The following is a 13,175-nucleotide window of genomic DNA, read 5'->3' on the forward strand; positions in this document are numbered from 1 at the left end:
CCCAGCGCAGAGGACACTTGTCCAAGCCATGGGCTACCAGCTTTTGCAAGAGTATATTATGGGAGACAGTGTCAAAGGCCTTGCTGAAGTCCAGATAGACCACATCCACAGCTTTCCCCTCATCCACCAGGTGAGTCACCTGATCATAAAAGGAGATCAGGTTGGTCAGACAGGACCTGCCCCTCCTAAACCCATGCTGGCTGGGTCTGATCCCTTGTCCATCCTGAAGGTGCTGTGTGATTCCATTCAGGATGATCTGCTCCATAACCCTGCCAGGCACCGAGGTCAGGCTGACAGGCCTGTAGTTGCCAGGGTCAGCTCTGCAGCCCTTTTTGTGGACTGGGGTAACGTTGGCCAATTTCCAATCATATGGGACCTCCCCAGTGAGCCAGGACTGTTGGAAGATGATGGAGAGCGGCTTGGCAAGTTCTTCTGCTAGCTCCCTCGTCACCCTAGGATGGATCCCATCTGGTCCCATAGGCTTGTGAGGATCCAGATGGCTCAGTAAATCACCAACTATTTCCTCCTGGAATACAAGGGGCCTATTTGGCTTCCTATCTCTGTCAACCACCTCCAGAGAGGAGTTGACCTGAGTGCCACCTGTCTTACTGGTAAAAACTGAGGCAAAGTAGGTATTGAGTACCTCAGCTTTCTCCTCATCTTTGTTAACTATATTTCCCTCAAAGTCCAACAGAGAATGGAGGTTTTCCTTGGCCCTCCTTTTGTTATTAACATATTTGAAGAAGGACTTTTTATTATCCCTGACAGAATAGGCCAAGTTAACTTCAAATTGCACTTTTGTTTCCCTGATCTTTTTTCTGCATGATCTAGCTATTTCCATAAATTCTTCATAAGTAGCCAGCCCTTTTTTCTACAGTCGGTAAAGTCTCTTTTTGTTTCTGATTTCATTCAGAATCTCCCTGTTTAGCCAAGCCGGTTGTCTTCCCCGCCGGCTAGCCTTTCGGCACACTGGTATAGCCTGTTCCTGTGCACTCAAAACCACCTGCTTGAAGCATGTCCAACCCTCCTGGGCCCCCTTGTTTTTAAGCATTGTTTCCCAGGGTATGCTCTGAACTAGACTTCTGAATAGGCAAAAATCTGCCCTCCGGAAGTCCAGCGTAGAGGTTTTGTTGATGGTTCTCCCTGCATCTCTGAGTATTGAAAATTCTATTATTTCATGGTCGCTATGCCCCAGGCGGCCTCCAACCACTACATCTCCCACCAGCCCTTCTCTGTTTGTGAACAGTAGGTCCAGCGGGGTCTTGCCCCTGGTGGGCTCATTTACCAGCTGATGAAGGAAATTGTCCTCTATACACTCTAGGAACTTCCTAGACTGCCTCCTCTGTGCAGTACTGAGCTCCCAGCAGATATCCAGCAGGTTAAAGTCACCCACAAGAACAAGGGCCGTCGATTTTGAGACATCTGCCAGCTGCTTGTAGAATAATTCATCTCCTTCATCGTCCTGGTTGGACGGTCTGTAACAGACACCTACGAGGATGTCAGCCTTGTTGGACTTCCCCCTGATTCTGGTCCACAGGCACTCAACCTTGTCACTGCTGACCTCAAGTTTAACAGAGTCGAGTGACTCTCTAACATATAAAGCCACCCCTCCACCTCTCCTACCCTGCCTATCTTTTCTGAAGAGCTTGTAGCCACACATAGCAGCACTCCAGTCATATGAGTCATCCCACCATGTTTCTGTGATGGCAACTATGTCATAGCTTTCCTGCTGCACGATGGCTTCCAGCTCCTCTTGTTTGTTGCCCATACTGCGTGCATTAGTGTACATGCACTTCAAGGGGGCTGCTGATTTCCCTCTTAATTCGGGCTTTCCATCCGTAGGCTGATCTTTGGAGAGCCCAGTTTCAATCCCTTCCCCCTTCAAACCTAGTTTGAAGCCCTCCTGATCAGCCCTGCCAACTTATGGGCTATAGTCCTCTTGCTCTCCCTAGAAGGATGAAGCCCATCCGATTTGAGGAGACTGCACACATGCATTTTGTTGGTACTGTCAATGTATACTCAAAACAAATGTTATTTAAGTCAAAACTTGTGTATAAAGTCAGCTGACATTTTAAAACAGTAAAACTGGAGTAGGGACAGTTTGGCACATAAATTGTTCTGTCCAGAATTTTAGGTGACTTCTATCTCAGTATGATAGTTCAGTACATAGTTGTAGGAGAATTATTTATCCACAGGTAACTATCTGTTACTTTGTACAGAAAAAAAAAAAGTAAATAAGAGGGTGGGTTAAACGATTAAAATGAAAACAGAATAGGAAATGAACTAAAGTAAAAGGTTTAAAAACAGCTGTAAAGGAATGGTATTAGTTTAGACATGGAATTAACATGCCACTATCACTAATAACCTTTACCCTCCATTAATTATACCCAGCTGTTTAAAGTAGGCACCAATACTGGTAAGAGGCACGTGCTTAACTGCAGTGCAAAATCTCATTGAGTTCACAGGAACTGTTTGTTTCGTGGCAGGAGAGTGAGCTTTTGGTTGCAGGTTACTTGGGGTAGAGACCATGTGTTGCTGTACGTAACATGGCTCTGGATACATTTAGGTCTGATTTTACTTAAGGGTATGGACTCTGCTGTGAGAAAATGTTCTGAAAATAAAACAGTGCAAAGTGGCACGATTGTGACAAAATTCCCCAAACCTATTGGTGAGGCATAGCTTAATAATTAACTGTTAACTCTGCTTTCTGCAGTTAGCTGCTATTGAAAATGCATGATCTGTGAGATTACAAAAATAAATCCAGTTAAGAAAGGAAAGCTAGTGGTGTTCTCCCCTTCAAATGTGAGGAGAAAGTGGTTTGCACAGCTGGTTGTCTTCAAGCAGTAGCTAACACAGAGAGTTAACCTGGTTCCATGGGGTGGCATGAATAGTTTTGAAGCATCAGACCTGATAAATGCTCTGCAGCTCCATGGTGTAAGGTGTGCACTTGCACAGTTCACGTGGACTGAACTTTTTTTTTGGAAGGGTAACTTTGTTCCGGTAAACTTTGTGTGGGATTAGGTACTGGCTTTCTCAGGCACACTGGTGGAAGCTAATGGAGTATTATTGTTAATACATCCTTTCTTTGTTCTTGTGCTTTCCTCGAGGCATCTCTTTTGGGACACTGTCAAGTCTTAAAGCATGGAGCTGCATGGCCATCTAGTCTGAGCTGCTGTAATCATGTCTGTGTTCTTATCTGAAGTGTGACTTGGAAAGGGAGCCCATTCTGTGACATGTCTCTGGAATACAGTTTTGCAGAGTCTATTTGGCTCCAGTCCTATTGCCTGCAGATTTGTCCCTAGCAGCTGTTAAGTGAATGGGCCTGCCAGCGCTGTGGAGATTAAGACAAAGTTCCAGCGAGCTGAAAGAGGATGCTTTTGTCCTCTCTACTTACTAGTACCTTAACTTTGTTGGAATATAATGAAGCTTCATTTATTTTTTACCTAAATTTTGTTTAGCTTGAGTAGTGATTTTCAGAGTGATGTGGCAAATAAAGGAGTGCTTATTCCTCAGGGATTCCTGGAGCTAGAAAGGGTATACTTGATTTCTCTGGAAGTGCTTTACATCCCACATGGTGTTGCATTACACAGTTAATTGTCTGCAGATGTTTTCTCCTCTAAGTTGCAAGGCTCTCTTTCAAAGTTGGTGATGTTGAGTATCGAGAGTTGGAGCATGCCGTGGGACAGACTGGGGGGAGACACCCGAGATTCACTTGCCCAATTGTGACAGCATTCAAATAAAAACCAGACATAGGCAAGGATTCATCTCTTTGAATCCACTTTATAATTGTTTTGAGAGAGATACAACTTTATCTCACACCAAAACCAGTGCTTCAGGAATTTCCTAACCTTCAGTTTGTCTGGTTGCTAGTTGCAAAACAGACATGCTGAGGTGACTTAGTCCTGCACTGCTGAGGGCAGAGTGCTGTGTTACCCATCAGACCCAGAATAATTGTGTGTACTCAGAAGGATGTTACAGGGATGGAGCCTGGAGCTCTCCTGGTTTGGGGCAAAGCAAGACTGCATCTCAGCAGAGCACCCAAGTTGAGGAGTGGTATACTGGTAGGTGAAGATTCCAGATTAGTGTTGGCATGGAGCTCTCAGTGAACAAGAAGCTGCTTTTACCATGTTTTAGGAAGCACTGAGCCATGTGCAATAAACACAACATTAGCATTAGCAGTGGCACTCAGTCCCCGCTGGCATCTTATCCTGCAATGGAAAGGCTGAAGGAGGTTCTCCTCCTCCTCTACTCTGCCCTGGTGAGGCCACATCTGCAGTAATGCACCCAGTTCTGGGCTCCCCGGTTGAAGAAGGACAAGGAATTACTGGAGGGAGTCCAGAGGAGACTTATGAAGATGATCAGGGGTCTGGAGCACCTTTCTTACGAGAAAAGACTGGGAGAACTGGATCTGTTCAGCTTGGAGAAGCTGAGAGGGGAATCTCATCATTGTTCATAAATATCTCAAGGGTGGGTGTCAAGAGTATGGACCAGAGTCCTTTCAGTGGTGCCCAATGATAGGATGGGGGGCAATGGGCACAGACTGAAGCACAGGAGGTTCCATCTGAATATGAGGAGAAACTTCTTTACGCTGAGGGTGCCAGAGCCCTTATCTGACTTCCTCAAGTCAAATGGGAAACTCACTCATGGGAAACTCTTGTGTCAGCTGTAACACAGCCAGCTACCTTCCCTGGCAGGGAGAGCCTCTTGAAACTGATACAACTCCATTCTGGCAGAAATGAAGATAAATAAAGACAAAAGCTATGAAAAGTGTCCTGGACACATCTTCTCTTGTGAACTGGAATGGCCTGATGGGCAGTAATTATTGCAATCGTGCTCCATCTGGCTATCTTTGTCCAGGATTACGCTTTTATTCCCGTCATACCCTCTCACAAATCACCCACATGATTCTGCTTATATTTTTCCCCAAACAAACTTCAAAATGGAGTAGTGACTTCAGACCTAAGATGATAAAGGCCTGTGGAGAGTGAGAGGTAGAACTCAAAACAGTCATTTCCTTCCTATCTTGTCTAGAGCAGTTCCATCTGATACGCTGCCACTCTTGGACTCTGATGTCTAGTAGCGGCTAATGGGGCCTGAAAATTGAAGCTTATCAGCAATGATGAAACAATTTCCTTGAAGTCTCTGTGGAGTGGCATAACTATGTGACAGGTCCCATCCTTGAGAAAACAGCCATCTGTTTGGAAGCTCCCCTTCTCCTTTCCCCTGTCACCGTGTGTCACTCAGCAGCAGCTCATCAGTGTGGTGGTCGAGCATTATCTTGGAGTTGCCCTGGCTCCATTAATATTGCACTGCTTTGAAGAAGGTGCTGCTGGGGTGATTAATGGGACTTCCACATTTCACTGGAGACTTGTTTGCTTCTCGTGTTTGACCTCAGAGGTCATCAAAAAGGTGTTTGTTCTCAGGACTGGTGGGCCTGGCTGAAGAGTGTTCCTTCAGCTTTTTGTGGACATCACTGCCTACAGCCACTGCTGCTGCTCCCACTGACATAGCAGCACTTGCCTTTGCTACCTCTCACGCTGCCTTTCTGTCACTCTTGATTTTAGTAAGTATTTTAATGTATCATTGTAGCAAAAGGAGGCATTTAAATAGTTATTTAAAACATAAAACTGCGAATGCAGAGCTCAATTATCTTCTCAGTTACCTTTTAATAAACAAGAACACAATCACTGTGAGTACAATAAATGTCATTAATCAGGCATAACAATGTACAAAATTAAAAACCATTAGGGATTGTAAAAAACGCTAGAACCTAAACCACAAAATGCTGCACACAAATAACCTCGTTCTTTCAGAGACATACATTTGTGCATGTGTGGTGCCTCAAATCATCTCTGCTTATGATGATATGATCAAATGGTAGATGGCCTTGCTTTGTAGATAAGGGATTCAAGGGAATCATTCAGCATCATCTGTTACTTGACATCCCATGGCATACACTGTATAAAATGTGGTATTGCTGTTTTTCTAGAAGCAGTGATGCTTCTAGCAGCCATCACAATGAAATTGTGCTGCAAAATGAGGAGTGTTAACGGCAGCGGCATCAGGTCACATTGAGACAAAATTGTGATCTCTGATGACAAAGTCAACAAGTTTTCAAGGAAGATTGCTTCCCTCTTCATTACCCCCCAGAGACTCTGTTTGCCAACAGCCATATGTTTCCTCTTTTCTCTCCCTCTTTATTATGTTTCAGAAACTACTATCCTTTCATTTTTTTAATCACTCGTGGTGCATGCAGGATTCAAGATTGTAGGACTGGATAAGACCTCCTACATCACCACTTGCTGTCACGTGCAACATTATTGCATCGGTCTTTTAATAAACTATTAAACTCCATTTTACAACTAGCTCGATTGTTTTACCCTGCTACTGAAGGCAGGAAACTATTCCAGAAACACACTGCTCCGGCAAGGATTGCTACCTTCTAATTTCCCAGCTACATTATGCCTGTTTTTATGACAATGCACTCTTTTTCTTTCTATGCCTACTGGATTAACATTTAAAGCAGAGTTTGCCAACCTCTGTGAAGACTTTTGCACCTAATTTCTGTGTTTTAGTGACTGTGGGATAGTACCTTCCCCGGCACACCTCTCTTGATGGAGTCGAGGGTGCAGTTGGCTGAAATGGGCTCATTCTCAGCCTGACATCACCATGATCCCCTGGTCCTTTTTGTGGGCTGATGCTCAGCCAGTTTCCTGCCTGTCCTGGTGCTTGGGAGTTATTCTTTATTGAGCTTGAGGTATCTGTTGGCCTTAATCCTCAAACTTATCGAGATATCTCTGAATTAAGTTCTGCCGGTCCTCATGTCAGCCGCTCCTGATTTAGCGTCCATAAATTTGCTCTAGGTGCATTCTGTGTCATCATCTGGGCCTCTGATCAAGATGCAGAACACTGTGTTCTTCAGCAGCTACATGTCAACCATCCTTTTTTAGCAGCTGAGCCTGGTGGTCCAACCAGTTTTCAGACCCTCTGACAGACTGGTGGCCTAGCCCATGCCTTCTCAAAAAAGACCATTTTTGTGCCACTGCATACATTAAATTTGTAAACTTTTTGGCATAGATCCCACACTGAGCACTAGAAGAAGATCGCAGGAGGCACAGAAAGGGCACACTAAAATATGCAGATGGGAATCATGGTATCTAAGGCTTACCATGATGTTTTATTGTATTGTACATACCTTATTCTACTGTTTGAGAGACTCTACGTGTGATACATCTGGATGTTCTAGGTGTGATTTAAGAGAAAAAGTTATCTGGGCCTGAAACTCTTTCCATATTTATGAGCCGATGGAGAATCTGGATTTCACAGTCCATCTCTGATTGCTCTGGCTCCTGATCACTATCAATCAACATTGGTAGTGACACAAGACAGAAGTACTTGAATTTACAAGTTGATAACTCCCACAAACAAAATTTTAATGGTGGCTGCTGACCCCGTGAACTTTGCAGAGTTATTGCTGATGTATTTCTTACTCTTATAATTAAAAGAGAGATTATGGCAGTATTTGCTTATGTTCCAATTGTTTCCTTCATTTGTTGATATTTGCTTCTGTATTTGTGCAGCACGTTGGGCAGAATTCCAGTGGCATGGCATGTACTCCTTTTCTGAGGACAATGAAATTGGGAGCTGAGTACCAGACCACAGTGACGCTTGAGGCTTGGCTGGTGCAGGTCCACTGGTACGGGAATGTGTCAGAGCTGGAACGCCAGTAGTTCAGGCTGTAGAGACAATTGGTAAGTGTGATAGAAAGGACAATCCCGGTAGCCAGCAAAATCATAGTTTTTTATCAGTGGAACCACTTAGGAATTGCTTCAGGACAGTGTTTCAGTAAGACATGTTTGGGCTGATGGGCATTGTTTGAGTAATACTTTTTCCAAAGAAGTTCTAATAGCACTGCATATAAAGCCAGAGAATTCACAAAAAATATCATTTGGTGCAAATAATTATCATAAAATTATACAAATCCACCCACAATTAATTTCAAATGCATACATGCTTTCCCACTTGTCTGAAAACAGTAAATATCAGTTAGTGCCTAACAATGAAAATCTCTAATAATAGTTCAGATATTGCTTTGGGAACTGGAGTATTTTTGAAAACCACAGATTATAGTGGAAAAAATACAGAGGCTTCCAAAGAGCATGACAAGATATGCATAACTGAAGAGTCTGGCTAAAATCAAAACATCTCTCACAGTTTAAGTGATATTGTGAACTTGAACTATAGTCACTTGCAGATAAAATGAACTAAAAGCTTTTCAACTTTTTTTTTATGCCAGCGAATTTTCTCCACCCATTTTTATGCTTTTGCAATGACTCTTTAAAGTTTTTTGGTTTCGTTCTTATCCTCGCTATGAGAAAAATCCAAATAAGCAGGGAGAAATTACTCGCTTTACATAGTTTTAGAGCTATGTGGAGAACAGTGAAAACTATGATAAACCTTCTAATATCTTTCAGTTATAAGTTATTGTAGGCTTTATTGGCAACAGAAGTGTTCCAAATGGATATGTTTTATTGCCAATTCATATGTCCATTTTTTTTGTTAATGTTTATCAACCGTAGTAAAGTTTGTAAATGCTTTACTTTGAAAGTAGTACTGTTGTAGTCTATAAGAAGGTTAGGCTTGTAGGAAAGCATTGTATTTTATCAACTATAATTGGAAAAATAAACAAGCTTTCAGGCTTACAGTCCTTATATTTGGTCTGACCTTATCTAATAAAGCACATTACCTCTCTTTATAGATTCATTTGTCAGCACAGATTTTCTCAGCATGGCTGGATTGCCTCCAGAACTGTAATAATAATTTACAAGGTTGCAGTATCTGCAGGCAAACTTACAGTATCTAGTATGTGATTGTTGATGAATTATTGAGACATTGCTATTCTCAGTACAAAGTGATATTGCATGTGCACTGAAGACCCAGTAAACAATTTTACTTTTCCTTAGATTCTGGATTAGTATTATTTGTTTCACTCTGATGTGCTGATGATTTTTTGTTATTGTTTTTTAAGAAAATCTTATTACATTTTAGGAAGACTTCTGCTCTATTCTAGTAACGGAGGTGATGATCTGATGCATACATTTACAAGGAGCTTCAAAAGGCATAAATTTAGTTTACATGTACTATTTGTATCTGTTGGTGTGGTTTAAATTGCCATTGGATTTATCGATTCAGCCACTGATAAAAAGGATTCTCACAGTTTTATGACATTCATACACGTGTTACCCTGTTTAACAAAGAGGGAGCTGAGGACTTGGACAGATGAAATTATATATTTAGAGCCAGGTAAGAAAACTAGATGAGGTAGGTCTTTGACTCAGTTCTCCAGCATGTGATGAGTAATTTTCAGTCTACGATTTTCCTCTTCTGAAATTTAACTGGGCTAAATCAATGAGGAGAAAGTTAAAAATAATTAGCTTGAAGGAAGATGTTTTGAAATGGATTTCATTGACCCTTACATAGAAGAGTTTTTGACCTACAGCTCTCAAAGCACTTTTCAAAGGTGACGTTATGGACTTAGGTTTTCAAACTGATGGAGGAGGGGAGTGAGAAGAGCTAAAGAGAGAAGAGTAAAACAAGGAGGAAATTTAAAAGCCCAATAATTACAAAAAAATGTTTTGGAAAAAGTTAGTGAGGGCAATTTTCATGTTAATTCTTAAAATCCCTTCAAATCACAGAATCACAGAATGTTGGGGATTGGAAGGGACCTCAAAAGATCATCTAGTCCAATCCCCCTGCCGGAGCAGGAACACTTAGAATCCTACTGTTTGTTTGTTTGTTTGTAATCAATATGAGACCATCGTTGAGTTTAATGGCAAGATCAGGCATAGTAGGAAGACACTGACCATGGGGCAATCCTGACCATCAGGTATAATTGACTCACGGGTACTATGTTATTTTGTTGGATAATGATGAGTGTGTAATTTACTGTGACCAAGTGGCATAGATTGTACACTGACATACGGAAAGCCCGGTAGTGCTATTGTATCTTAATTATATATCAACAGATAGAGAACAAATAAAGTGATTCCACAACTGCCCAGCTTCTTTGCAAACTACCAAGTGCAAAGCTGCCAGATGCCTTGTGAAGATCTCCGTTTAATTGTAGCACTTAAACTGCAAGCCTTGAAACTGAAATAGAAATGTCACAGTCCTAACCTGCAGGTTACACAGAATCTTTCCACGGTAATTGGGGGAATAACATGATAAAATGCTGATGCTGGTGGGGCAGGGATAAACCAGTTCTTTGCACATTTGGCAACATGGCAGGAAAATGCAGAACAGGGAATGAGCAAGCAAAGGGAAAGCTGATCCCAGCCAAGCACGGGGTGGTGATGAACATGAAAACAATGGTGGATTTAGGTGCTTTTTGTTTTACTGTCATTTGCTATTTGCCTTTTCACTGTTAAAACATTCACAGATGAAATGCTAAAAGGCCTGATGATTCACTTACAAACCTTTATGCGTTGATTCCAGAACCAGCTATACAGAAGAGCTTGCAGGAGCCCAGGGAGGAAGCTCAGAGGAGGGCGATTCAGTCACACGTGTAGCAATGACAGGATCGTTGCATCTTCGAGTAAATTCAGTTAAAGGTCTTTGGAAAACGTATTTCTGGCAGCTCTGTGAGGTATGAGGACAGATGAACGTGCATATAGGGAGAGGTCTGTGTAAAACCATGAACATGAAAATCCTTATTGTTCTAATCGCTGATTTACAAGTATGATCCTGTCCTCTTGGCTGATGTATTGGGATTGCGTTTTACCTCCTACAGCTTGAATTTAAGAGGCAGGATTTGTTACTGACAGCTCAAACAACCCATATCCTGATGAATACAGAGAAGGAGCTGTAAGACCAACCTACTGCAGTGCCATAGACCAAGGGCCAAGTATATCAACTTTATGCACTGAAGCATGACACACAGGTGCTCAAATAAGTCAACTACAGGTGTAATTTCATTAGTATAGTGTTCCATAGGGAGTAATTAGCTAAAATAGCAAAATACTCTTAAATCTGTTTATACACAAGAGTTGCACAGCCTCATTACTGTTTGACAGTAGCTGAGTTCAACTAGTTCAAAACTCTGTGGACCTTCTTACAATCCTAAGATTATGATAAAGCTTGCTCTGATAAATATGTAGGTTTAAACTAATCCACAATAATCAGGGTTAAAGTTTCAAACATTTCAGTCTTAATGCACTTCTACTCTACAGGGATTCCTTTTATGGTTCTTAATGCTTTGTTTTACATAATGTATCTTTAAATTCCACACAAAAATCATATAAAAGCTTTTAAGGCTGCAAAGTCAGACATTATGAAGTTAGAAAATGCCAGAATTCATGTTGTTTGCAGAACTCAGATTTGCCTCCCCTTGCGTTTGGTTGCAAGGTAGTCATTAATGACACAAGCTCATTCAGTACACGGAAAGGATGGTAGTCACTTAATGAGCAACTGTTCAACTTTTTGTTATCTCTTTGATGCTTCATGTGGGACTACTTGCTGCTCAAACGCTGCTCCGAAGACAGCATGAGTAGTTTTGTTACGGACTTCACAGTGGTATACAACAGTGTAGGAGCTGAGAGTTTCACAAACAGAATTCAATGTATTTTGATAGCATCCTCACAAAGCAAGGAGAAGATAGCACTGCAGCTAATTATATTACATTGCAGCTACATTTTTAGTACAACGTTAGAATCTAGGCTTTAAGCAAAACCCTGCACCAGTTCACGGCCACCTGTGAGAAATGGGTTTTTAAGTGGTTAATTTAGTAGTCCGCATGAAAAACAAAAATAGAATCCAGTTCTTCTGAGCAGCATGCCAACGCCTTAGCCAGCACCCGCTTCTTTTCTTCCTGCGGTCATTGTGTTTACTTTCTGCAATAAAGGAGCCAGGATTCTCTGGACAAGACCCGATCCATCACACAATCCTGACTCATCTCCATACCATGGTCCATTCTGTGTACTGAGCAGCTATATACAACTCTATGCCAACAAGCTAGATATGCTTCCCTAAAAATGCCTGAAAAGTTGCAAAGAGAGAGAAAAGACAAAAAATAGCCCACCCCTGCAAGTATTTCTAGCAGGCCTGATGGTCCAGGTATTTCCCTGCCTTTCTAACATGATGTGGCTTCAGTGATTGCTTTGGGCAACTATGTGTTTGTGCTGGTGCTGAGCGTGTAGGTAAATGGGTAAAAAACCTACCCTTAGAAGATGGGTAAAAAACAGTTAATGAGGTGTGTGGAAGATGAGTGCTTAGATGTGGGGAAGGAATTCTGGTTGCCAGGAGGCTTAGGGAAGTTTACTGGTACAGAAAGGAGGGCTCGTTTACCTCTGGAAGGATGTGTCTTGCTGTTTCCCACCACTGACCCAGATTGCTGCTATATGGCATGATCCTGACCTGTGAAAGATATAACAGGATGCCCTCCACTCTGAGAAGTAAAGTATGGCACTGCAACTTAAATCAGTGCATCACTTTCCTCCTGAAAAAGAGCAAGATAAAATCAGTTCCTCCGTTTTCCTGATGGATGATGGAGCTAACCCCCCTGAGGAAGTAATAACACATAGGTGGGGGTTGTTTTGCCTCAAAATTCCAACCAAAAACCTTGTAGGTCACCTTCTTGATCTTTACAGGGTCTGTAATGCTGTGGAGTGCCTCTGCTGGGACTGTCAGTGAGCGATCAGCACATAAACAAGACAATTCCTAGTGATTTTCCCATGTCTATATTCCTCTGGATACTCTTCAAATTGGCAGCAGAATCTAGAACTCCTCAAAGCGCATGAGTGCTCTCTAACTCCCAGCTTTTGGAGTGCGGTGCAGCAGAGTGTAGGGTGGCACCGTTAGTATATTAAAGGTCTGCATGTCTTTCCTGAGACAGGGACGTTTTGCATAAGCACCCGTGTGTGAAGTGTAACGACAGCATGATGTGGCATAAGGGCCGAGTTCAGGTCTGCTGCACAGCTCTGCTCACGCTCCAGTGACTGGGGCTGCTCCAGGTGCACCAAAGTGCAGCCTGCACAGGTTGCACGAGCAGTGTCCGGTAAGGGGATCTCACCACCAGCCACCCTGAGGGTATATTGTCCTGGCGTTACACATGAGGGAACTCCCAGAGCTAGTTCTTGCAGACTGTCAAGGGCTTCAGGTCTCAAAGACCAATGTGTCAC

General features: G+C 42.4%; 1 long non-coding RNA gene across 1 annotated transcript; it reads right to left on the reverse strand.

Annotated features, from left to right (window-relative positions):
- Positions 1-5,646: 5,646 nt before the first annotated feature.
- LOC110359446 (uncharacterized) lies at positions 5,647-12,859 on the reverse strand. Its single transcript, XR_010472608.1, has 3 exons — positions 12,343-12,859; positions 10,476-10,638; positions 5,647-7,736 (listed from the first exon to the last, which is right to left on the reverse strand). It is a non-coding gene; the product is annotated as an uncharacterized LOC110359446 (long non-coding RNA).
- Positions 12,860-13,175: the final 316 nt, after the last annotated feature.

The sequence above is a fragment of the Columba livia genome, chromosome 4, assembly GCF_036013475.1.
Source record: "Columba livia isolate bColLiv1 breed racing homer chromosome 4, bColLiv1.pat.W.v2, whole genome shotgun sequence".
NCBI lineage: Eukaryota > Metazoa > Chordata > Aves > Columbiformes > Columbidae > Columba > Columba livia.